Source organism: Heterodontus francisci, chromosome 21, assembly GCF_036365525.1.
Source record: "Heterodontus francisci isolate sHetFra1 chromosome 21, sHetFra1.hap1, whole genome shotgun sequence".
NCBI classification, from domain to species: Eukaryota; Metazoa; Chordata; class Chondrichthyes; order Heterodontiformes; family Heterodontidae; genus Heterodontus; species Heterodontus francisci.
The window spans coordinates 81,363,249-81,387,117 of NC_090391.1; the positions used below are offsets into that span (position 1 = coordinate 81,363,249).

Here is a 23,869-nt window from a genome sequence, read left to right on the forward strand (position 1 = left end):
CCTGGGTCTCTGGGTTACTAGTCCAGTGACAATGCCACAACGCCACCGCCTACCCTGAGCACATTAGGCCGATACTCTCAGAAGCTAGGTGGAATGCGTGGTTTCTCAGTGAAACGTACAAGAATCTGAAGGGATGGACAGGGTAAATTCAGAGAGGTTGTTTTCCATGGCTGGGGAATCTAGAACACGGGAACACAGCCTCAAGATAAGGGGTCAATGTTTTAGCTCTGAGACGAGGAGCAGCACTCTTCTCGCAAAGAGTTGTGAATCCGTGAAATTGGCTAACTCAGAGGGCCTGGATGCTCCATAATTTAGTGTATTTAAGGATGAGATAGACAGATCTTGTTTTCTCTTTCAGGGAATGAAGGGAAATGGGAAGCAGACAGGAAAGTGGAGTTGGGACAGTAGAACAGCTCTGATCGTGTTGAATGGGGTGGAGCAGGTGCTAGCGGCTGTTTGATCTACTGCTATCTCTGGTCTTCATATATTCTTAGAATTTGAGACAGCATTGCGTTCAGATGCTGAAATGTCTCCAGTACCTCTCATCGTTTATTTATTTCTTTATTTTTAATAATTGGGGAAAAGGGATATTTCAGCACGTTCTTCAACTGCTCTCTGAACTGAGTCTGGGTCACAACGTAAATCGCAGTGTTTGTGCAGCAACTCAGGAGCTGCAGCATGAAGCCCATTTCTCTTACAAAAGCAGGTAGAATTACAGACTTATAATCTAACCACCACAGCCGTTGCCACATGGAATACACCATTAACTCTGACCATAACAGCATGAAATTCGCTGAGATAAAAAACTGCAAAATTATGGATTTCCTTCTGCTCTTCATTTCTGGGTCTTTTGGGTTGTCCACACTGCTGTGAGCCCGGAGTCGTCTTCGGGCTCAGCTGGCATATACAATGTGTCTGACGGTAAAAACATTGAACATCAGAATCAAAACAAATGCAAACCCTGGTGTTAGAAAGCTATGAAGGAACGCGATTGTACCCCAGACTGGTGAAATCATAACATGTGCTTTTATACGACAAAACCAAGGGCTGTTCCAAAACCTGTACTTATCTGATACCAGAAAATACCAGGTGATGTCCTTTAAACCGCTAAGCACAGTCACTGCTCCAAGTATCATATTAGCTGTTTTCTCAGTGCAATATTTAGCTTTTAGCTTTCGGCAACAAATAGCCACAAATCGATCAAAGGTGAAAGCAACTGTGAACCAGACAGAACAGTCCGTGGCTGCATAAAGCAGGATGGCGTGGATATTACACACACGGATGTAATAAAGGAAGATAAATGAATCCCGATAACGAATTGGTATCTGCCGCAATATCAGGTCAATGATAATGACCAGTAGATCCGCCGCTGCCATGGCCACCAGGTAGCGAGTGACACATTTGGAGAGACCACACTTTCCACGAGACAGGATCCTAATCGTCAGCAAGTTAACTGTGAGAAAGGGAAATAGTCAGGGAAATTATACATCAGGCTCTGAGCAACTGCTCCAGTTTGAATGTTTACTTATTGAGATTTACTGATTTGTTCCTGTGTCCAGTGATATACTGGAGTGATTGTACATGTGAAAGTTTCGGGGGTTCCTAAAAAAAGTAATTAGGAATCCGATGAGCGTGCATGAAAAAACACGGGTGGACAAGATAAAGGAAACTCCCAAGGTGATTTATAAGCATATTAAGGGCATGAAGATAACCATGGAATGATGAGGGCCGATTAAGGACCAAAGTGGAAATCGGCATGTGGAGCCAGAGGACGTAGGTGAGTTTTTGAATAATTGCATTTCATCTGTGTTCACTATGGAAAAAGCGGTGCAGCGATCAGGGAGGGGGTATGCAATATACTTCAGAATATTAGCATTGAAAGGGAGGAGGTATTAGAGGTTTTAGTGGGCTTAAAAGTGGATAAATCTCCAGACCCAGATGATATGTATACCAGGCTGCTATGTGAGGAATTGATGGAGATTGCAGCGGCTCTGACACAAATTTTCAAATCCTCTCTGGCCACAGGAGAACTGCCAAGGGACTGTAGGACAGCGAATGTGGCACCATTATTCAAGAAGGGTAGCAGCAATAAAAAAAAGGTATTTGCAGGCCAGTGAGTCATATCATCAGTGGTAGGGAAACTAATTGGAAAAAATCTGAGGGACAGGATTAATCTCCACTTGGAGAGGCAGGTCTTAATGAAGGATAGTCAGCATGGTTTTGTCAGCGGTAGGTCATGTCTAATAAATGTGATTGAATTTTTCGAGGAGGTGTGTTGATGAGGATAAAGCAGTTGATGTGGTCGACAGGAACTTCAGAACTTGATAAGGCCCCGGATGGGAGATTGCTCAAGAAGGTAAGAGCCCATGGGATACACGGAAATTTAGCAAATTGGATCCAAAATTGTCTGACTGGCAGGAGGCAGAGGGCGATGGTCCAAGGGTTGTTTTTTATGATTGGAAGCCTGTGACCAGTGGTGTACCGCAGTGATCGGTGTTGGGACCCTTGCTGTTTGCAGTCTACCTTAATGATTTAGACTTCAATTTCAGAGGTATGATCAGTAAGTTCACAGATGACACGAAAATTGACGGTGCTGTAAATAGTGATGAGGAAACCTTAGATTACAGGACGATACAGATGGGCTGGTAAAATGGGCGGAGTAGTGGCAAATGGTATTTAATCCTGAGAAGTGTGAGGTGATGCATTTTGGGAGGACTCATAAGACAAGGGAATATACAATAGATGGTAGGACCCTGGGAACTATAGGAAGGATGTGATTCCACTGGAGAGGGAGCGAAGGGGATTCACCAGGATGTTGCCTGGCCTGGAGAATTTCAGCTCTGAATAGACACTGGATAGGCTAGGTTTGTTTTCCTTACAGTGGAGAAGTCTGAGGGGGTGTGGGGGAGACCTGATTATTGTATAAAAAATTATGAGAGGCATAGATAGGGTCGATATGAAGAAACGTTTTCCCTTAACGGAAGTGTCCATAGCCAAGAGGCATAAGTTAAAGCTTCGGGACAGCAGGTTCAGGATGGACTTGATGAAAATCTTTTTCACCCAAAGGGTGATTGGAATGTGGAACACGCTGCCTGAAGGGTACCGATCAATTGGGGTGCTTGTCTTGAATTGTATTACACCTCTTGTATGTTGTTGGAGATGCACTCAAGCAGGAAAGTACAGATCATTCTATCACACTCCTAACTTGTGCCTTGCAAATGCTGGACGGGCTTTGGCGAGTAACGCTGCTGACTTCCCAACAACTGACTTGCTCTCATCATTGCAGTACTTATACGGCTGGTACAGTTAACTTTCTGCCGAGGATAATCCTCAGTGTGTTGATGTTGTGGAATTCAAGGATGATAATGGCGTTGAATATCAAGGGGAGATGGATGGAATTTCTGTTGTTAGATGTTTGCACTACCTGGCACCTGTGGGGCACGAATGTTACTTGCTTCAAATTAGCCCAAGCCTAAATATTATACAGGCCCTGTTACATGTGAGAGAGGATTATTTCCATACCTGAGGAGTTGCAAATGGTACTGAACACTATGCAACTATCAGCAAAAACCCTAACTTCAGTCCTTATGATGGAGGAAAGGTCATTGATGAACACTGCGAATCTCCTGCTGTGATATTCAGGTGCTGAGACTATTAGCCTCCAACTACCGATACCATCTTCCTTTGTTCACGGTATGACTCCATCCAGAAGAAAGTTTCTCCTTGATTTTGTGAGGACTCCTTGATGCCACAGTCGATTAAATGCTGCCTTATTATCAAGGGCAACCACTCTCACCTCGCCTCTTGCTGTGTCTATTTTGCCTGTGTTTGGAGCAAGGCCATAATGAGGTCTGCAGCCGAGTGGCATAAGGGTAATCAAACGTGAGCATCTGCAAGCTGACTAAGTGCCATTTGATAGCACTCTTGACGACACCTTCTATCATGTTATTGCTGATTAAGAATAGACGAATGAAACGGTAATTGGACAGGTTAGATCTATCTTGCGTTTTGTGAACAGGACATATTTGGGCACATTTCCACGTTGTCGGGGAGATGCCAGCGTTCAAATTGGCTAATGTGCACCTAGGCAAAACTTTGTGGTAGTCAAGGGCGGGCATTGTGACGTTGGGGTGTTGGGGTGGGGGGGGGATTGGAGTGGGGTTAGGGGTGGAGGATGGTTGGAGAATTTCAAAAACTTAGACCATCCAGATATCTGACACACTGACGTTAGTTCCAGTTTTTGTCAGTGGTGGTAAAACACAATGGGCGGCATTTGCACCACAATGCGTTTCAGCAAACGGCGGGTGCTACGGAAGCACCTCCAAACTGAAGACCAGTAAAACCTGGCGGCACTGAGGAGAGACACGTTGCCGTGATCTGTAGACTGGCTGGAGCATTGCTGCTTTGGTGATGCATCAACTCTTTTGCTTTCTGTCCATTTGTGGTCACACTCCTGTGAGCGGATGTAATGTATGCTGGTGCCCATGGGAGACACGATGTTAATGAGGGATGTCACTACATGGTACAGAGGGCAGTGGTATTATTGGTATAGCCCGAAGAGGGAAGGGGAGGTCAATAACTCACACTTCAGGCATAATTGTACATGGCTTTCAGACAATGAAACCTATTGATAGAACAGAGGACATTTTAATTAATGAACACAAAACGTATGTGGTAGACACCTGAAAACTACAGTGTGGCTATGTGTTATTTTAATATGGTTGTGGGTGGTCCTATGCAGTGTGCTACCGGAGGCAGCAGCTGGGCTTCAGGTAGGCTGCTGGCAAAGCTGCCTCTTAGACTCTGCTGACTTTGACGGGCATCCTGTAGCTGCCTTAGGCTTGGAAGTCCCGGCTGCCTGGAGATGTCCTGGACAGGTGCACAGCTCTCCCGAGGCGTGGCAGCTACTGGAACTGGGCTGCCTGGTGGAAGGGCTGAGAAGCCAGTGGCTACATTTGCAACGCCCTGTGGGGCGTCCCTAAATGTGGCTGTCAGCTTCCCCACCTCCCTTTGAAGGCTCTCTCAATCCACCCTGCTCACCAAAGGAGCTGCAGAAGCCTTCATCTCCTGTTTCTTCTCTTGCCTTGTCACTGCTCCATTGAGCTCATGGTCTAGGCGACCATGTGCAGCTCTGTGTGCATCTTTGAGATCTAGGGCTCCATCAGAGTCTGCAGTTTCTTGATGGACGAAGTGCTGCTCTCATAGGCCTGAATCCTGGCGACAGTCATGGCATGAATGTACCCCTTCATCGTCCACCTATGGTTGCACTTGCTCTCTGGCATCTCCTCCAAATGGGGCCTTACCTCTCTGCAACTCCAGCATACCCTCTGTTGTTGACACCAAAGGCTTGTCATCATCCTGGGGCCCAGCATGAGCCTGGCCACACACAGTTCTCAGAATGTCAGCGGACTTGGCTGTCTCAGCCTCAGCCAGCTGTTGGGGTCCGTGTGTCACACTCTCAGCATCTTATCATATTGATTCTAATTCCGAGCAGGTAGCCATCGATATGGAGGTATGTGCGCTGCTAGAGGGTGCAAGAGAGTGATAGGATGGTGCATCCTTTGAGCAATCCTTCTCCTCAGAGGCAGACGCCTGTGCAGTTGATCGTGCGGATCCCTGGAAATGGCTGCCTGCTTGAGAGAAGACAAACATATGTAGGTTATGCTGTGCAGATCTCCTGATGGCAATCAAGAGTTAAGTGTGTCTCCAACATCGATGTGCATGCCAATGGGAGGCAATCCTCAGTCTCTTGCACCTGGACTTCATTCTGCCCATCTGATACAGCGTGGCAGCCATGGATGCCAGCACGTTCCAAGGCCTGTTCCTCAGTGGAGGTGAGTGGACATAGATCTGGCCTTCCGAATGTCTGGGCCATCTCCCTTCTATTATGGGCCCTCTTGTTCCACAAGAGCAAAGATGTAGATAGTGGAGAATGGCTTAGAGAACAACATGGTAGCTAAGCCAATTTAAACCTCTCATCCCCTCCTGGGGAATCTGATGTCTCTCGTGCTGGCACTCGTTGTCAGGGGAAGGGTGTAAGGGGGTGAGCTATGAAGGAGCCTGTGGCCGACAGACAGCCATGCACCTATGAGGATGTGACAGAACGCTATCCACTAGCCACCGTCTCTCACAGTTACCCTCCCCATGTCCCACAACTTCCAGCATAGGCACATGCAATCCTCAAAAAGGCATGGAGGAGTCGCCTTGACAGAACGCAAGAGGACATTGACCCTCTTCCAGCGCTGAACTCAGTTGTGCTGGTTGACCGCTTGGCTGTTAACCTCCACTGTGATCTCCATCAAGGTTTGCTTGTTCAGGCGGGAGGACCTCCTCTTGTCAATCTGGGGGAAGAGAACTTCCCGTTTTTCTCTTGCAGACTGGAGATGAATCTACAGGGAGGCATCACTGCACCGTGGGCCCACTCTGTAAGTCTTTCTCAGCCATCGTCTTTTGCCCTCGTTGAGGAATTGGGCCCAGGAGGGTGATGGGTGGTGGTGGACGTTGAAGCTGCTAATGGAAGTAGTGAGACAATGTTGTAGGCTGCACCTAGCTGCCAAGCAATCCGGGCAGGAGTGAATGGAAGGCTGGCAGGCCTTTAAATATGAAACCAGCACATGCTCCAGAGTCATCTGAGGCACTAATCAATGACTGTTCCCTCCCCCGCCACGTGACTAGTGGGGACCTGTGACTCCCCTACGAGAAATGCCCATTGATGTGTAATCGCTGTGCGGTGGTTGCCCATGTGCTGGATGGACACGCAACACATTACCAGGCCCACCGGTACAGTCCGTGGGCTCATTAAATTGGCCCCTAGTCCTTGAGTACACGTCTTCTGTACCTTAGCCAGAATATTGTCAGGTCCTATCGTCTTTGTTGCATCCAATGAATTCAGCATTTCTTTGCTGTCATGTGTACTGAATGGTATTGGCCGAAGAATGACATTTGTAATGTTGAGGAGCTCAGGGGGAGGCCAAATTGAATCATCCAGTTGGAATTGCTGCCTGAGGATGTTTGCAATCGTTCAGCCTTGCTTTCTGCACTCCATATGAATCTCAGCTGCCATTGATCCTGGGGATATTTGTGGAACATCCTGTTCCAGGTGATTGTTTTGTTGAGCACCACTGTTCACAAATGGATGTGGCTGGATTGCAGAGCCTTAGTCAGTTGATTGTGAGATCGCACAGCTCTGTCTGTTGCGTGCAGCTTCCTGATTGAACAAGGATTGGTTGCCTGGTTTGATGGCATCAGTTGAGCGAAAACTAGGCCATGCCATGAGGTTACGAATTGTGGTGGAATACATTTTCCCTGCTGCTTATGGCAAACAGACATCATGGAAGACTAGCTTTGAACGGTTTGATCTGCTCTGAATCTTCCTACTATGCCCCTAGTTCTTGACTTCACAACCAAAGGAAGCAGTTTCTCTCTATCTACACTATCTGTTCCATTTCACAGCTTGGACACTTCCTGGTTCCTTGTAATTTCGAGGGAGGAATACAACCCCAGTTTGTGTAGTCACTACTCGTTATTTAAACCTTGGGGTTCACGTAGCACTGTGATAAATCTACGCCACACTCCCTGGCAGGAAATTATTAGTACTATTCCTAAGATAAAAACATAAAGTGCTGGAATTACTCAGCATGTCTGTGGAGAGAGAAACAGAGTTAACATTTCAGGTCTGTGACCTTCCATCAGAACTGGCGCAAGTTAGAAAAGAATTAGGTTTTAAGCAATTGACGTGGGATGCGGGGAGTGCGTGGGGAAGACAACAAAGGTGAAGTCACACGGGATCAGAGGTGAGCTGGCAAGATGCATACAGAACTGGCTCGGTCATAGAAGACAGAGGGTATCAGTGGATGGGTGTTTTTCTGAATGGAGGGATGTGACTTGTGGTGTTCCGCAGGGATCAGTGCTGGGGCCTTTGCTGTTTGTAGTACATAAAAATGATTTGGAGGAAAATTTATCTGGTCTGATTAGTCAGTTTGCGGACGGCACAAAGGTTGGTGGAGTTGCGGATAATGATGAGAATTGTTAGAGGATACAGCAGGATTTCGATCATTGGAGACTTGGGCGGAGAAATGGTAGATGGAGTTTAATCTGGACAAATGTGAGGAAATGCATTTTGGAAGGTATAATGCAGGTGGGAGATATACAGTAAATGGCAGAACCCTTAGGAGTATTGACAGGCAGAGAGATCCACAGGTCACGGAAAGTGGCAACGCAGGTGGATAAGGTAGTCAAGAAGGCGTACGGCATGCTTTCCTTCATCGGTCGGGGCATAGAGTATAAACATTGGCAAGTCATGTTGCAGCTGTACAGAACCTTAGTTAGGCCACACTTAGAATATTGCGTGCAATTCTGGTCGCCACACTACCATAAGGACGTGGAGGCTTTGGAGAGGGTACAAAGGAGGTGTAGCAGGATGTTGCCTGGTCTGGAGGGCATTAGCTATGAGGAGAGGTTGGAAAAACTCGGGTTGTTTTCACTGGAACGACGGAGGTGGAAGGGCGACATGATAGAGGTTTACAAAGTTATGAGCGGCATGGACAGAGTGGATAGTCAGAAGCGTTTTCCTAGGGTGGAAGAGTCAGTTACTGGGGGAAATAGTTTTATGGAGCGAGGGGCAAAGTTTAGAGGGGATGTGCGAGGCACATTTTACATACAGAGGGTGGTGAGTGCCTGGAACATGCTGCCAGGGGAGGTGGTGGAAGCAGATACGATAGCGACGTTTAAGAGACATCTTGACAAATAAATGAATAGGAAGGGAATAGAGGGATATGGGCCCCGGAAGCGCAGAAGGTGTTAGTTTAGGCAGGCATCAAGATCGGCCGAGGCTTGGAGGGCCGAATGGCCTGTTCCTGTGCTGTGCTGTTCTTTGTTCTTTGAATATATTTGAGAAGGCAGTGGTGACAAGGGTGGTGCTGTTGTTGTCTGGCTACCCACCTCTACCTTGCAGAGGCTGAGTGCCAAATATCAGATACTTCTTCCTACCTGCCTCTGGACCATGACCCCATCACCGAAAATCAAGCCACTGTCACCAGGACTGTCACTGACCTGATCCCCTCTGGAGATCTCCCCTCTGCAGTTGCCAACTTGATGGTCGTAAAAACCTGCACAGCCCCCTTCTACCTCCTTCCTAAAATCCACAAACAGGTCTGTCCCGGGAGCCTCATCGTTTCAGCCTGTTCCTGCCCCACTGAAATTGTTTCATTCGATATTGACTGCATCTTTTCTCTGTTGGTACAGTCTCTTTCCAGCTACATCCTTGCCTTTTCGGTCGACCTCATTTTGACAATTTCTACTTTCCCGGCCCTAATCCTATCCTCTTCACTATGGCCGTCCAATCTCTCTCCAGCTCCATCCCCCACCGAGACAGTTTGGGGGCTCTGCGCTTCTTCCTTAAACAGCGGACCAACCAGTCCCCATCCAGCACCACCCTGCTGCGCCTGGCTGAACATGTTCTCACATTGAAGAACGTCTCCTTCAACTCTACTCACTTCCTTCAAGTGAAAGGTTTTGCCATGGTGACTGGCATGGGTTCTAGTTCTGCTTGTCTTTTTGTGTGATATGTCGAACATTCCTTGTTGCAGTCCGACTCTGGCTCACTCCCTCATCTCTTTTTCGGTACATTGTGACTGTATCTGTGCCGTTTCCTGCACCCGCCCAGAACTGGGAACGGTTATCAACTTTCTTCCAATTTCCACCCTTCTGTCACCTTTACAGGGCCCACCTCCGACACTTCCATTCCCTTCCTCGAGTTCGCTTTTTTTCCATCTCTGGCTGTCCACCAATACTCATTATAAGCCCAGAGATTGCCACGGCTACCTTGGTTACATCTCCTTGCACCCTGTTTCCTGTAAGGACTCCACCACATTCTCACAGCTACTCTGTCTCCGACGCAACTGCGCTGATGATGCAACCTTCCACAACAGCGCTTCTAACATCTCTTTCTTTCTCCTCAACTGAGGTATCCATTGCAATGTGGTTGACAGGGCCCTCAACCGTTCCAGGCTCATTTCCCACGCTTCTGCCCTCAACCCTTCCCCTTCCCCCAAGAACCACGACAGGGTTCCGCTTGTCCTCACTTTCCACCCCACTCGCCTTCACATCGAAAGGCTCATCCTCTGCCAATTCTACAATTCCAGAGTGATGCCACCAGCAAACACATCTTCCCTTCCCCTCTCCTTTCGGCATTTCGAAGGGATTATTCTCTCCACGATAATCTGGTCCACTCCTCCATTACCAACGACACCTCGTCCCCTTCCCATGGCACCTTCCCATGCAATCGCAGGAGGTGTAGTGCCTGCCGTTTTATCTCTTTCTCCTCACCATCGAAGGCTCCAAACATTCCTCCCAGGTGTAGCAGCGATTTAATTGTACCTTTTTCAATTTAGTATGCTGCATTCGCTGCTCACAATGGGGTCTCCTATACATTGAAGAGAACAAACGTAGATTGTGTGACCATTTTGTGGAACACCGCTGTTCATTCTGAAAGCAAGTCATCGAGCTTCCGGTCCAGTCTTCCAGTGATCATCAACCCAAGGTCAAGCAGCAACACTTGATCTTTTGATTAGGCACTCTACAGCCTTGTGGACTGAACATTGAGTTGAATAGCTCAAGCATGACTGGCCTTTATGTCATATTTAATTGTATTTATTTAACCACGTGTCGGTTTTTCATGTCGTCAGAGCTGCTCATTATTTTGCTATTAACGCTCCCTCTGGACTAATGCTTTGTCTTTCACCACAAACATGAACACCGTCTTTGCCTTTAGCCAGGACAGCTTTGTTGTTTAATCTCTCCTGCCATCTGCCCTATCAAACACCTTCTCTTCCCCACGTCCATTCACCACCGCCCCCCCTCCACACCGCCTCCCTTAACTTGCTTAAAACGAATTACATTCAACGTTTGCCAGTTCCGATTTACGATCACAGACTTGAAACGTCAATTCTCTTTCTCTCTCTCCACAGATGCTGCCAGACTTTCTGAGTAATACCAGCACTTTTTTGTTTTTATTTTACATTTCCAGCCTCTGAAGTATGTTGGTTTTATTACCCTTCCTACCATATGGTTTCCAGAACTGCTTGCAGCACTCCAGGTGTTGTCCAGCCAGGGTTTTGTCAAGGTGGAACATGACTTATTTGCCCTGATATTCCAGCACTCTGGATATAATTATATAATTCTAGTCATGTTATTTGCATTCTTGTCTCCACCGGCTCACGATGTTTTCATGATCTATGTACCTGGGCTGCCAAATCTTTTAGCATCTTCACAATTTCTAGCTTTTTTATCATGAATGAAGTGCCCTGCTCTATCATTTGTACGTCCAAAGTGAATGACCTCGCATTTTTCTACATTGAAATAAAATCTGAATAGTTTTCTCCATTCGCTTAATTTGTCAATACATCCTGTAGTTTTACCCTTCTATCTATATTGCAATGCTGCCCTTCATTGCTTCACTTGCAAAGTTGCATAAGTGCTTTTATACCATTAACCAAATCATTAATTAATATAGTGGCTGAGGCCCCAACACTGATACTTGACAGACACTGAGAGTACCACCCTGCCAATGAGAGTATCTGTCTTTTGTTACTGCTGACAGTCCTGCCGCTGAGCTGATTTTGTAACCATGATTCGGCTTTTGCTTACAGCCTCCCATACAGGACCTTATCAAGTGTTTTCTGTAATTACATGCAATTAGCAGTCCACTATTCACAACCTTAATCACACTTCGGGAAAGAGTTCAAGGACTAGGGAAGGTGTTGGAGGAGCATTAATATCTTTGTACCACGGGGATGGGACGTCAGTTATATGGAGAGAATCAAAAACGTATGATATTTATCACACCAGAGAGAAAAAACAGCAGCAAGGAGGCGAAAATAAATAATACGAAAGCTGAGCATGACCATCGAAATAACTGGACACAGTGACTTACCGGCGACACCAACAACAGCGAGAATTGGATAATAGATCTTTTGAATAACCAGAAGGGAATACAGGACTCGAAGATCTAATGTCAGCAAATCATAATAATAAGAAAGGTAGTCAAACTCCCAGGAGAAGCTCCTTCTCATTGTTATAATATTCCAATCTAATGGTCTCAGATTCTGATCCATTGTTGTAACATTCCTATCTGTTGTTCTCAGATTCATACCGTTCTTCTCCCTTTCTTTGGAGAAGCTGATTCCTGCTAGTGCCAGAGATGATTCAGCCAAACACACGGCAAGCAGTCTCCTATTAATAGAAGGAAGAAACCTCCAGAGACACTACTGGGGCCAATGGAGAATAACATTAATTACACTCACTTAACAAACAGGTTCAGTTAACCCTTTTCAATCCAGCACTATACACATTAAAGTATAATACTTATCGGATTCAATTGGGATGTATGAGGATTGCTGATGGAAGGAAAGGTGGAAATAATGGAGGCAATGGGAAACAAATATTGTAATTCCTCTTGGATGTGGTAGTGGTACCAGAGGATATGGAGGTTGCAACCGTTACCTACTGGTTAATACAAAGAGTGAGAGAGCGCGATACAGCACTGGAAGAGGCTCTTCATCCCACCGAGTCTGTGCCAACCAGCAACCACCCATTTATACTAATCCTGCATTAACCCCATGTTCCGTACCACATCGCCACAATTCTCCTACCACCGATACACATTGGGGGTAATTTACGCTGGCCAATTTACCTATTAACCAGCAAGTCTTTGGCTGTGAGAAGAAACCAGAGCACTCGGCGGAAACCCACGCAGTCACAGGGATATCCTTCAAACTCCGCACAGGCAGAACCCACAACTGATCCCGAGTTACTGGAGTTGGGAGGCTGTGGTGCTAACAACTGCGCCACTGTGCCACCCCACAGGGGGAGGAAAGAGAGAGGAATAAACCCTGTAGCTGCAGGCACTCAGGCCAATGTCGCTGGTGGGGAAATTTCTGGAGGACAGAATCCAGGACAAAAATATTTATGGCTTTGTACAACGTACCTAAGACATGTCAGGGAGCATGGTCGCAATAGAGTTCTTTAATGAATAACAGAGAGGGTTGATGAGTGTAAAGAGGTTCAATTTATGTATATGGACTTACAAAAGTTCTGCAATGATAGGCCATTTTCGTGCCTTGAAAAGAAAAATGAAACCCATGGAGTAAAGAGGCAGTGACAGTGTGGAAATGTCTTTGGGTAAGGGACACAGAGAGAAGTATTGTGGTAAACGGTTGTACAAACTGGGAAAAGTATACAGTGGTATTCCCAGGGGCATCGTTATTAGGACAAATGCTCTTATATATGGGTGCAGGAGAAAATAGACCTGCATCTAAAATTGTTCTTAATGATGGTAGGAGAGGTTGCAAAGCAGTACAGGTTACTTATCTTTGTGAATAGAGGCAGAGAGCACCAAAGCAAGAAAGGTATGTTCAAAGTTGATAAATCACCGATTCAGCCTCATCTGGAGTATTGTATACAATTCTCGATACCACACTGTCAGAAGGATGTCAAGGTCTTACAGAGGGTCAGGAGAGTATTGCATCATATCAGGGATGAAGAACACCCTTTGTGGAGGTACTGGAGAAGGCAGAATTCCAATCGAAGGAGCAAGAATTTAAATGCAAGATTTCATTGAGGTGCCACAATTATCAGGCGTTGTGATGGAGTGAAAAAGAAAAGTCGGGTTCCCCTCATAGAAAGGGTGGACAACCAGCAGGTATAACTTTAAAGTGTTTGACATGCAACCTGAGGAAAGATTAAGAGTTTATTTTTTTAATGCAATGAGTTGTTGTGATCTGGAATGCTGTGGAAGAAAGGATGGTGGACGCAGACCCAATCGCAATTTTCAAAATGTAACTGAATAAATTCCTGCATGTGTGGCACAGTGGCGCAGTGGTTAGCACCGTAGCCTCACAGCTCCAGTGACCCGGGTTCAGTTCTGGGTACTGCCTGTGCCGAGTTTGAAAGTTCTCCCTGTTACTGCGTGGGTTTCTGCCAGGTGCTCTGGTTTCCTCCCACAGCCAAAGACGTGCAGGTTGATAGGTAAATTGGCCATTGCAAGTTGCCCCGAGTGTAGGGAGATGGTGGGGATGTGGTAGGAAATATAGGATTAACGTAAGATTAGTATACAATGGGTGGTTGTTGGTCGGCACAGACTCGGTGGGCCAAAGGGCCTGTTTCAGTGCTGTATTTCTCTATGTCTATGGTATATTGTGGGTGGGTGTTGCTAGTGATGATCGTGCATGGAGATGGAAACGGCAGAGCAAATAAATTAAGTGTTTGGCTCTTTCAAGAGCTGCCAGAGGTACAATGGGTCAGTTGGGCTCAGTCAGTGCTGTATGATTCCATCATTCTGTTATAGCAGAAGTCATCCTGTCCAATCCTCATGTACAATTGGCATTGTCAGCCACGTTGTATTGACAATTTTTTCAGTGGAGCTCTGCTCTGATCAAAGGTCTCAATTTATTTCAATTAGCAAATTTTAAAATCATTCATTATATGCCCATTTTATCTCCTTTCTGTCTGTTCTCATAATATGGGAGACATTGTCAGGATCAGTATCACATCCTTAGTTACCATGAGTAAACAGTGGTCGGCCATCTTGAGCTGCTGCATTCCGAGTGGCGAAGGTGCTCCCACAATAACGTCACAGAAGGAATGTCAGAGGGCCAAAGTGGAGAGCCCCTGAAAACAGGCACAGGGATGACCCTGCGCCTATTAAAAGTCATGCAGGCAGCATGCTGATTTAGTGCTGCATGATCATTCTATGAATAAGATGTGAATGCATGCCTCAGCAGGTAGCCCAGGTTCGGACCAGGTCAGCATTATTTAAAGCTAGACTTCACAATTTCGACCCAGACTGCAACTCTGAAAGGCGGCAGTAGGTGCTGAAAATGCTTGGATAACATTTGAAGAACTTTTGGAAGAAATTGTTTTGGTTCAAGATTCAAGACAGTATGTCAGGGTTTTAGGATGCTGCACTGGAGTTCTTGCAGGAACTGGACAGGAGTTGAGAAATTCGTTGCCTCATTGGGCCATGAGGCGCTCCATAAGGCAGTCAATGACACCGGTCTGGCACCAAGGATGTGGTATCAGTGCTGCAAGAAGTTTAATGGCCCCATACAAGTGGTCAACGTCAATGAATGCATCCTCGTATATCACTTCCTACCAACTACACTACCAGCCCCACTCACTGCTCCATTCACTGCAACTCTTTCACACGCCTTCGAACAATATTAAACTTGACTCAAACCTTCATAAGCCTCACCTCACTCGAACACAAGACAAAGGAGGACACGATAAATGAGAACATACTGAGAAGTGAGGGACCTTGGAGTCAATGTCCACAGATCCCTGAAGGTAGCAGGACAGGTCGATAAGGTGGTTCAGAAGGCATATGGAATCCTTTATTTTATTAGCTGCAGTATAGAATATAAGAGCAGGGGGGTTACGCTGGAACTGTATAACTCACTGGTTCGGTCACAACTTGAGTACTGTGTGCAGTTCTGGTCACCTCATTGCATTAAGGATGTAATTGCACGATAGAGGGTACAGAGGAGATTTACGAGGATGTTGCCAGGACTGGAAAAATGCAGGCACGAGGAAAATTGCACAGGTGTGGTTATTCTCCTTGGAGCAGAGAAGGCTGAGAGGAGATCTGATTGAAATGTACAAAATCTGAGGAGCCTGGATAGAGTGGATGTGAAGGACTTATTCGCCTTATCAGAGAGGTCAGTGACGAGGGGGCAGAGCTTTAAACTGATTGCTAGAAAAATAGAGGGGAGATGAGGACAACATTTTTTCACCCAGAGGATGGTAGTGATCTGAACCTCACTGCCTGAAAGGGTAGCTGAGGCAGAGACTCTCTAATCATTGAAAAGGTGTCTGGATATGCACCTCAGCTCCCATAATCTGCAGGGCTATGAACCAAATGCTAGAAGGTGGGAGTGGAATAGGTGGATCCTTTTTCGGCTGGCTCAGCCAGGATGGGTCAAAGTGGCCTCTTTCTGTGCCTTCGACATTTTATGCTTCTATGATTCTTTGGTTCTTGGAAGCTTCAAATACTAAATTATTCCTCTTCTCCATTGATATTCGTTCTATGCTTTTGACCAATCTTTTTTATGGTAATTCAAATGGCATCTTATTTACAGGTCTTGCGGATCTATGTCTGGTTGTTCCCCTTTTTGTATTCCTTTCCTTGAATGAAAGCAGTTGTTCAGACTAATCAGAGCAAGATGCCACTCAACTTCACAACAAGTCATTTCGTTTTAGCCTTTTTCAACGTCTGGCCCCAAGTTGCACCATTGTATGTTTTGGGGTTTTGAGGCTAAAACACTTTTAGTTAAAAATTCTCAGTTCTGAATTTTCAATTTATTACAATGGGATTCTCAGTTGTGCCTGACCGAGCATGTTACAAATAATGGCTAGTTATGAACCCAGTATAATTTATTAAGCAAGATGTTCTAAATACTTAACAAAAATGCACTGACGACAACATGGACGTTTCTTATCCTTCAAGACCAGGATTCCTTGAATGTTGCCGGCACAGGCGATGACTTTGTTCTCCTGTCACTGAATTGACATTACGTTGACCTGTGTTTCAGAATAATTACACAACAGACACCATTGGAAACTGTACCAGCAAAGACTCTGAGTTTCCATCTTTTGGGCTTCCGATTCCTTATTGTGATATCCTTTGAATTACCTCTTCCATTAGTTTACCATGTGGTTCAACTGCCGTCACTGCACCTCTGTAATTGCAGTGGAGTACGCTGAAAGCATGTCCATCTCTTATTTACTAGGCTCCTGGAGTTAACGTTTCATTGTGTGAACAAATAACACATCCTTGCTCATACAAAGCAGTTGGACAATCAATGTTTCATCTTCTTCTCAACAATGCCAACTATCGTAAACAATTCACCTCAACATTCCCAGGGTGCCAAAGCAATTAAGAATAAATGTGCCTCGTGGAACATCAGGAAGCAATGCTGTTTTTAAATATAAATGTTTTCTTCGACAGATATATTTAATTGATCAAGTCAGTTAGCATACTTATTAAACTGCATGGTTCTTGTTTAATGATAGGTGTCATATCCAGTTCAAGCTTCTTTCACATCAGTTCCTTTAGGGAGCGCAATCACTCTCCTCCCGACTCCTTGACGAAGGTCATCTCTTTCCCTTTGCTCACTGCTCGTTATCTTTTTTGATTCCTGCTAATTTACTTCCCATCCTCTTGCTCTCGACCCACTCTTCCCGTCACTAACAGCTCTCGGCTTTGTTTTTACTCCTGCAGGCCATTTTCTTCTGGACGTCCAGCGGTCACCTCTTGTCCATTAATTACTGGATCTTTAAGCTGGTTTCAGTTGCTTTGTTTATTAATTAATTTAATAATTGATGGAACTGGATATTTCACCCCACTCTTTAACTGCTCTCTGAACTCGGACTGAACGGCCACATAAATAAATGTGTTTCCACAGCAACTTAAATTCCGCAGCATATATGCAACATTTTCAAAGATATAATAAGAATCATCATCTAATAAATGACCAATGCGAAAAATATATTTCACATACACCAACCACAGAAATATGAAGGTGCCAGATATGGTGAAGAGTAAAATCATAGACTTCCTCCTTCTCTCCATTTCAGAGTCACTGTAATTATCTTTCTTGCTCTGACCCCTCAGTCTCTGACGAACTCGACTGGTCACTAAAATGTGTCTGAACGTCAGAGCGTTCAGCAACAGAATTAAACTGAATGGCATTATTGGTGTTAAAGCTTTTTCAAACATTCTGAATCCAATCCATCGAGGGTCAGTAAAATAGCTTTGGTTATTAGTGCAGCGCCATTCTACGTTGTCGATTTCCAGAAAAGGTTTAAATCTAAAGTAGACAGGAATATTTTTTAGAAGGAGCAGAATGCCAGTTGTTGATAGAACCACAGTCGCAGTTTTCCTGGTGCAATATTTCGATTTCAGCTTCTGGCGACAAATGGCGACAAATCGATCAAATGTGAAAGCGATGGTGAACCAAACCGAACAGTCGATGGCTGCACGGATCAAGACATAGATAGAGCGACACACAGAGGTGAGATCAAGGAAATTTAATGGGAAATAATAATCATTGATTCTCCGGAGTATGGTCTCAGTTATAATGACCAGTAGATCCGCTGTTGACATGGTCACCAGGTAACGGGTGGTGCAGCTGGAGAGTCCGCAATTTCCCTTGGATAGGATCACAATTGAGACTAAATTAACTGTAAAGGAGAGAAGGGAAAAATGGCTGAAAATTACTGAAAAACATTCTCCGCTCCTCAACCCTGGCAGGAAGGATTTGAGCACCAAAACCGTGTGGATTGGGATCAGGTCAGATCGGGTCCATGACCCCAACCTGCCTCCAACCCCAGCACTTCCAGATTTAACAAATCCTGGACGGGCAGGTACAGCACACCGCTCATCAGACGCTGGTAAAATAGTTAAATATAACAACGTGGAGCCCAAGAATGGGTAGACTGGAGAACTGCACCCGGTCTACAACCACTCCCAATGTAGGAACCCATCCTGGAATCAAATCACTCCCTGGGTTCGAAGAAATTCCTCCCTGATTCGAACCAGTCCCTCGGATCAGAGACACTCATACGTCTTGGACCACTCCCTCTGATGTATAAATGAGTTAAATTGAAAAGGGAATTTATTGAGTCGATGCAAATGTGATCACAGCACAGGCTTTCATTTCTACAGGAATATCGTCAGAAGAAAAGTGTCATAATAACGTATTATAAATGTGGTGATTGAACACGTGAATAATGTTTACTCATCTGGACTACACATGATAAAAATATCCAGGGTAACCAGCAGGTGCACATATTCTTCACAAAAATAATACCATAGCAGGGAGATTATAGTTATTGGGATCTGTTGTGGCTCCATTAAGTCGATAAGAGAAGGATGATTGTTGAACTAATAGAGGCCTTTAAAATAAAAAAAAGGGTTACAGAGGGAAAACGTGGACCTGATATTTTCACTTTGCTGGTGACCAGTTCTGCATTTCCTCAAAATAAGATGGTCATCAATAAATACGTGATGAATTTCAAGAGAGACCTATTTACTTGTACTGCTGAGAACGTGGAATTGAGACCTCTTGGAGCAGTTGCAATGGAAGAAAAAATAAGAAGAAGTGAGGTTAGTGCATGATGGAGACAGGATTGGACGGATATGCTGACAGGATTAGATGAGCTGGAATGAAGAGAGGCTCGTGCAGAGCAGGAAGACTGTCCTAATCCAGTTGTACCGAACGCCCAGATTCTGTGTTGTAAAATCAACAAGTTGTCGATTAACATGTCATAGTCATCCGTGTTTTTCGTAATATTGAAGAGGATTATTTATTATTGCAGTGCACTTGTGAGCAAACGCTTCTCAGGACTGTACTCGGGAAGGCTATTAATCTGCATCTGATGGTGCTGTCAACAACTCTAATTAGAATTAGAATAAGATGGGGACCCACACTGAATACAATTACAGATACTCCAGCAAATACATGTTCCCTGGAGTTACATTGTCCACACCAGTTAGTCAGCCACAATCAGTACAATTCTAGAGTGTCAGAGACTCCCAGTTGTACATGATCACTGAGGTCAGGTGCTCCACTCCAGTTAGTGCGCACACACAGTATAATTCTACACTAACAGATAATTCCAGTAATCCTTCCACTCTGAGATTTTCCTGCTTTGAGCTGTGATTCTACAGAACACAACATTCCACATAATTCAATAACTTTACAATGCAGAGTGTCTTGAGCTAGAAACAGTTGAGACAACAGATTAAAACTGCACAGCTAATTCAGGAAATTAATGCAATTATATTATTGAGTGTGTGTCTGTGTAACTGTAACCATTCGATCGCATGTAATATTATTATTCCCATGGTAATGGAAGAAACCAGCTCATACTCAGATTTACAAAACTTCATTGGTTATAGATACTTACCAGGAACGCCAATGACAACAAGGATCACATAGAATATTTTCCTGACCCATTGAATTGGTCCGTGCATTTCTGCTTGGAGTGATCGGTCTGTTCGTGCTGCAGGTAATATCTCTGAAATAAATTCTGAGGTGACACATTCCCAGTGCATTAACTTTATACCCTCCCGGATCTCTGTGGGGATACACGTTGCAAAATTGTTAAAACAGTTTTTCTTAATCTTTGAACAAACAGATTACGACAGTTGTGCTAATTCCCTGTTGATGGAATATGTTTTCCACTAAAATTGAATTGGACCCATCCCCATCCCCATCCCCACCCCCAAGTCTGGACAAATCTGATCACAATAAGCAACTAATCATAACTGGAAGCTGTGTTAAACAGAAATAAAGGAAGTCCGAGAAAAATCATGAGTCCCATCTGTAGATTTCATGTTGTTTTAGTGATGGCCTGCACTCTACATGACTATTCAGAAATTAAATTCCTAACGTCGGAGAAGCCTGTAACGGATGTTCGTCTATACTTTGGATGCTCTCTTTATCTGCGCAATTCCGTTCAACAATTCATATATTCAAACAAAAAGGAGTATGGAATGGTTGCAACACAGCACTTGGCCATTTGGTCTGTCTTGACCATGTCAGCTCTCTGCATGGGCAGCTCAGCTAATCTCACTCCCACATCTCCTCATCACTGACCTGCATTGTTTTTCTCTTCAGTTGTTTATTCAGTTCGCTTCTGATTGATTCTGTCTTCACCACTCTCTCAGGCGTTCATTTCATATCCTCAAAACGTACTTTGGAAACATACATTTTCCCTCATGTCGTTTTGATTATTTTGCCACTCCCTTAAACCTGTGTCCTTTGCTTTTCGCCAGGTTTGCCAATGAGAGCAGCTTCTCTCCATCCACTCTGTTTAAACAACCCATGGTTTGGAACAACTCTATTAAACTCTCTCTCAATTTCCTCTTTCAGGAGAAAAACCTCGATTCTCTAATCTGTCGGCATAAAACATATGTCACCCATGGAATTTTCATTTGAACATTTTCTACGCCTGCTCCACAGCCTCAAAGTGTGGTGCCTCGAACTGGACACAATGGCAGGATTTTCAATATTGTTCTCTCCCTGACACAGTCCGAGCTACTCTGTTTCCCTTTTCAACCTCTTTATCCGATGCATCGATCATTGTGGCTGTGTCAAACCCTTGTTCACATCGAGCTCTAAAATTTAATCAAATTTGCATTGAAATATCTGTACCTCTCTCGCCTGAAAACGTTCCATCTGTGACTCCTTACTTCTCTTCCACGAATTTCCTCCCTCAATATAAGTGTACACACTCTGCATCAATATTTACTATGATCCAGCAACTTCCACAGTTATCTCGACCACACTTCCTCAAACTCCACTTTGCATAAATAATAACTTCCATTCTCTTAGTTTCCTCATCGCCTTTTGTTTGTTTAAACGATTACATTTTCCATATCAGTGCTTCTGTAGTCTTTTCATTTCACATTAACCGTGCATTCCTCACATTAGTATTGCAGAGGCCTCAGCTTTATCTGTTCCATCACCCGAGTGACTGTCTACAGCTCCTTCCCTACCTTCCAGAACCATGGTATTAATTCACTTATTCTCAATTTCCATTCCAACCGCCTCCACCTTCAACAAATCATCCTCCTGCATTTCCACCATGTCCACCTAAAATCGCGAACATAATATCTGTATTCACTCTTCCGTCACATCAAAGATGAGGTTTGCTTGCCCGCAGCTCCTTTCTGTGCAAGTGCAAGAGATGCAACAGATTTCCTCTCACCTAAGGTCTTTAGAAATAAAAGAGGGAGTAGGCCATTCAGCCCATCGATCATGTTCTGCCATTCCATAATATAATGGTTTATCTGACCATGGCCGTAATTGCAATTTCCTGCCAGACAACAGTAACTCTTCAGTCCCTCGTAAATGAAAAGTCAGTCTCAACCAGCCTTGAATATATTCAATGACCCAGACTCCACTGACTTCTGCATAAGTGAATTCTAAATGCGATGGAACTTCAAGAGAAGAAATTCCTCCTCATCACCATTTTAACTGGGAGACCGCCTATTCATAGTGGCGCAGTAGTTAGCACCGCAGTCTCACAGCTTCAGCGACCCGAGTTCAATTCTGGGTACTGCCTGTGTGGAGTTTGCAAGTTCTCCCTGTGTCTGTGTGGGTTTTCTCTGGGTGCTCCGGTTTCCTCCCACAAGCCAAAAGACTTGCAGGCTAGTAGGTAAATTGGCCATTATAAATTGCCACTAGTATAGGTAGGTGGTAGGGAAATGTCGGGACAGGTGGGGATGTGGTAGGAATATGGGATTAGTGTAGGATTAGTATAAATGGGTGGTTGATGGTCGGCACCGACTCGGTGGGTCGAAGGACCTGTTTCAGTGCTGTATCTCTCAACATAAACATAAACAAACGGTAGAGAATGTGCTGAGCTCGGAATCGGGCAGGGCATCAATGTAACACACATCTGGGCTTAGACTGAGGCAGCAAGGTGAAGGCTTCTTGCTCCTTGGATGTGGGCATTGCTTGCGAGGCTGTGATTTGTTATCCACCTTTAGTTTCTCTTGGGGACGTGGTGGAGAGCCACCTTCTTGAAACGCTGGACTCCATCTGCTTTAGGTACACCCGCAGTACAATGAGAAAGGAAGTTCCAGGATTTTGACCCAGCAATTGTGAAGAAATGACGATGTCGTTCCAACTCAGGATGTCTGTGGCTGGATGGAACTTGCAGGTGTTCATGTTTCCATGCGTCTGCCACCCTTATCCTTTTAGGTGTTAGCGGTCTCTTGCTTGGAATGCGCTGTCGAAATAAATTCAGTAACTTCCTGCGGTGTGATGTTATATATGGTGCACACGGCAGCCACTGTGTGCTGGTGGCGGAATGAATTAAGTGTTAGTATGGTGCATCGGAGGCACTTCAAGCAAGTCCATTTGCTTGGATCCTGCTGAGGCGCTTGAGTTTTGTTGGCGGCGGCACAGATCCAGGTAAGTGTAGTATATTCCATTATTCCTGACTTATGCCTTGTAGATTGTGGATGTAAAAGTCAGTGAGTTATTTATTGCATAAATCCCAGCGTCTGATCTTCTCTGGAGCAACAACATTTGTTTGGCTGGCCCAGTTAAAATTCTGATCAAAGGTAACGCGTGTGATATTGATAATGTGGTCATTGGGGACTGACCACAACGATTAATATCAAGGGGAGGTGGTTAGATTCTCTCTTGTTGGACAAGGCCATTTCATGGCAAATGTTTGATGTGAATTTTAGATGCCAATTAGCTGCCCAAATCTGATGCAAACAATGCAAAATTGCCGTGTTTTTTGTGGGAGTGAAAGAAGACAGTTTCAGTTTGTCCGTCATTCATCCAGAGTGAATGTCTTCTCATCTTGGCCTCAATCTTTGACCGAATGATTGAAAGAGGCAAGTCACAGGGTAGTTGGGGGATGTATAAACTGTCGTTGGTCTATTTGTTGAAACGATCCATGAGCTTCATGATTGGCTGTGATAATTTCGAAAAGATACATTATAATGATCAGGAGAACATGGAAAATACGCAGATATGTGTCATATATGGACAAGAGAAGGGGTCATTGGATCTGATACAGGCTCTTCAATTCCCCATCAATGTTTAGTTGCATGTTTTAAATGGGAGGTCACAATATGGATAGTAAAGACGCTGTGTATCAAACCTTGGGGCATTCAAGGCTGTATGTTGGGAATTATATGAACCATTGCTTCTCACAACATGGCGGGCCATTGTAGTAACAGGGGGGATTGCAGAATGGGTGTGCGAGGGTTCGGGCTAATGAGAGGCCCAACCTTGCCTTCTTGTTGATGGAACTGTAGCTCGAGTGTCCAGTTGGTCGGAGATGG

The 23,869-nt window shown here is 44.8% G+C and overlaps 1 pseudogene; it reads right to left on the reverse strand.

The window, feature by feature from the left end:
* Positions 1-542: 542 nt before the first annotated feature.
* LOC137381178 (G-protein coupled receptor 15-like) lies at positions 543-18,160 on the reverse strand (annotated as a pseudogene).
* Positions 18,161-23,869: the final 5,709 nt, after the last annotated feature.